The sequence below is a fragment of the Talpa occidentalis genome, unplaced genomic scaffold, assembly GCF_014898055.3.
Source record: "Talpa occidentalis isolate TD23 unplaced genomic scaffold, MPIMG_talOcc4v2.1 talOcc4.4, whole genome shotgun sequence".
NCBI classification, from domain to species: domain Eukaryota; kingdom Metazoa; phylum Chordata; class Mammalia; order Eulipotyphla; family Talpidae; genus Talpa; species Talpa occidentalis.
Window position 1 is genome coordinate 72,616,137 of NW_023604295.1, and position 3,692 is coordinate 72,619,828.

Genomic DNA, 3,692 nt, shown 5'->3' on the forward strand with positions numbered 1-3,692 from the left:
GAGAAGAGGACTCAGCTGAGCTCAGCCTTCCTAAAGTCCCTGCGAATCTCTTGGGGACTTAAGTGAAGCTCTATTGAATCAGATCAGCCCATATACCAGCTGTGAACTTAGAGATAGAATAAAATGGATATTTGATTTAAGTCACTGAATTTTGAAGAGTTTTTTTACAAGGCAATAGATAAAGGAAATACAGACATCACTATCACCCTTTAACGAAAAAGAAGTGTTGATATAATTATCTAAAATCTCTGTCTCCTGTTCTCTTTATTTCATCAATACATTCTAATTAGCCATAAATCCCAAGAAGCCCATAGAGATTCTTTTATCAAGATTGACAGATAGCAAAACCTCATTTAATTTAATGGTCATTCCTCAATCTCAACTTATTCAAGGTTTTGCAGGATTAAATGCAGCTGCTTACTCCATCCTTTTTAAAAGCATGTTTTTTTTTTTTTCCATTTGGCTTCTAGGACAACATACTTAAGGGTGTTTTTTTTCCTTTGTTCTATCTATGGTATTCCCCCAGCTCCATTAAAATACAATTAACATTTAACATTTTATGTTTAAGGTGTACAAAATAATGATATGATACACATAGATGTAGCTGAATGATTGCCAGAATAAGATTAGTTAACACATCCATCACCTCACATAATGCTTTTTTTATTTCTTTTGTGGTAAGAATATTTAATATCTAACTTCTTAGCAACTTGCAAATATATATGATACAGAAATGCTAACTATAGATAGCATAGTATATATTAGCTCCCCAGGACTTAATAATCTTATAACTGGAATTGTATACACTTTGACCATCATTTCCCTATCCCCCCCATCTCTACCCAGTGACACCACCAATCTACTCTCTGCTTCTACGATTTGGGAATTTTAGATTCCATATGTAAATGGGGTCATAGAGTATTTGTCTTTTATATTTATTTTACTAAGCATAATGCCCTCAAGTTTCAACCACATTGTTTCAAACACAGAATTCCTTTCTTTTATAATTTTGAATAATATTCATATACAAATACATACTATATTTTATACATATATGCATGCATGTGTGTGTATGCACACAGAAACACACACACACATTCCAGTTTCTTTATACACTAATCCATCAGTGGGCACTTAGGTTGTTATAAGTCTTGGCTAATGTAAATATTGCTTCAATGAGCATAGGGTGCAGATATCTAGGGAGCTTTGATACCTACTGCCTGTCCTGATATTATTCTTCCTCAGGTAACTTTTTTTACATTCTAAAATTCTTCTAAACCTCTGAAGGTTGAAATACCAAAGACTCAAACCTCTCACATAACTTTCTTCATCTTCTCTTCTTCCTAGTTTAATGCTTTGCAATGTCATCTATAAGTTTTATTTAATGGATAATATTAGCTGATCATCCCTTCATTAATATCTTCAGTTGATTTTCTCCTGAAATCCAGTGTCATTTTTTTTGTATTTTCATTTAATATTTCTGATTGTGTCTCCAATAGGTATATCAAACTTAAAGCCAAAACAGACTTATAACCTATCTTCCCCATTTTCAGACTTTGATTTGAGCAAAATAAACATTTTGAAGTCCTATCTTCCTCTCTTTCATTCTGCATCCAATCCATTAAAATATTTACCCTTGCTTCAAGATATACACTGAGTTCAACTGCTTCTGTTTCTAGCACCCTAACTCACACAGAAAAAATCATAACCGTTGCTCTCCTGAGTACTCTAGGATACAAACAAGCCATGTGGCGTTCACTCTTCCCTTTAAAGTCAATTTTCCACATAATAACTAATAACTCTTTCTTACCTAAAATATTTCCCACTATATTTAGAATAAAACACAAACTCCTTAATATGATAAATCCAGACCCAACTGACTCTGCTACCTCTTTCTCTCTCATTTGCTCCATAGAAGAGAGACTGTCTTTCTAAAAACTGTAAACTTCTTTCCAGTATAAATGATATTATGCTTTAATTTCTCATTGTTGTATACTTTTCCAAAAGGAATCATCACAATAACCACTATTTTGTGTTTCTCTGCTTTAAAATGTCATCTCGAGAGTACACTCAAGTCCATGTTACTGAAAGTATCATCATCACACATCATCCCACAAATCATTCATTTAAAACACTACATATAAATATATATATTTACCTGGCAGGGGAGATGCCATTGTCACCCAAGTGGTTTTCCCAGGGTGAGGCTTCACCATTGTACCCCAAATACACAGACCCCTGCAATTTCCCAAAATATGAGACAATCTAATGCACAATTTGTGATAGTGGGGGGCAGCATTGGCTCATTCTCCTATCAAAATAAAATAAAGTGCTGCATATTTTGCCATAGCACTGAGTACAGTTAATTCTTGAATACATTTTACATATTATCTTAGCGCTTAGCACTTGTTGATTTTATGTATTTATAAGAATGTTATCTGTCTCCTTGTAAATTACATAAATTCTTGATGTCAGGACCATGCTTTCCTTATTCCCAACTGATTATCCTATGTCACCGATGGCATGTGATTTTATTAGGTCTTGATAAAAATGTGTAGGGTAAGCACATATTTGAGTGAATGAAGCAAAGTACGCAACGATTATGAAATATTCACTAGTTAAGATCCTTTATACATTTTTAACATACACACATTCACCTTTAGGTATGGGCACAAAATACACATGTATCAACACACACACATGCAAAATTAAAACAAACAGAAGAAGAAAGACTATACATGAAAGCAATCAAACAACTTAAATAGTTGACGGTTTCTAGCAAAACTGGTGTTTAATAAATTTATTCCCAGAAGTGAGTTAGCAAGGAACAGTTTAATTCATAAACAGGTTCCAATCTGCCTGACTCATTTTGGTAAGGATGTCATTTTGCTAAAGGTACAATTCCAATTATTGGCATGTTTTCCCCCATAAATGCTAACCAAACACTTCCTCTGGAACTCAAATAAGACAAGATGATTCATTTCATTGCTGGAGGAGTCCTTGGCTGTTTAGAGCTAATAAACAAGAATATGTGACTATCTAAGATGACTTCATTGGAAAAGTATGGTTTATAACATATTTTTCAATCCATATATTAAGAAGTAATTGACTAAGTATTTATATAGAGCCCATAGAGCCTACTACATGTTAGGAACATTAGATCTCAAGAACAGAGCAGTGAATTAAAGAAAGTTCCTGTCCTCAGGGAGCTTACATTCTAAAACAAGAGGACAGATACTTAATAACATGTAGTGTGTCAAGTGATGATAAATTATTTGAAAAAGTGAATTAGATTAAAAGATTTAGGGTGCCATTGTGGACATTCTTTTTGAAAATCAGATTAAACACAATAACAATCAGAGTGCCTTAGCAAATTTATTGCCATCTATTTGTGAAATAAATATTAAAGACAATCAATAATTGATATAATGGTCTCTCTATGACCCACTATAGTAAAACATATAATTAACATATAATTAAAATAAAGATTAATACACATCAATAAAATGAAATTATTATTACTGTTATTATTAGTTTTGGAGGTCCAGAACAAAGCTATTTTAATAAAATTTTTCAAGGTGTGATTTGTATTTAATAACCTACATCATTTTAAGGCAGCCCAATAAATGAATGTTGACAGATAACTACACTGAAAGCAATATTGTAATCAAAATATGAATATTTCCATTTTG

The 3,692-nt window shown here is 32.6% G+C and overlaps 1 non-coding gene across 1 annotated transcript; it reads left to right on the forward strand.

Annotated features, from left to right (window-relative positions):
- Window positions 1-2,150: 2,150 nt before the first annotated feature.
- LOC119258375 (U1 spliceosomal RNA) lies at window positions 2,151-2,314 on the forward strand. The gene has a single exon (XR_005128237.1). It is a non-coding gene; the product is annotated as a U1 spliceosomal RNA (small nuclear RNA).
- The last annotated feature ends 1,378 nt before the right edge of the window (window positions 2,315-3,692 follow it).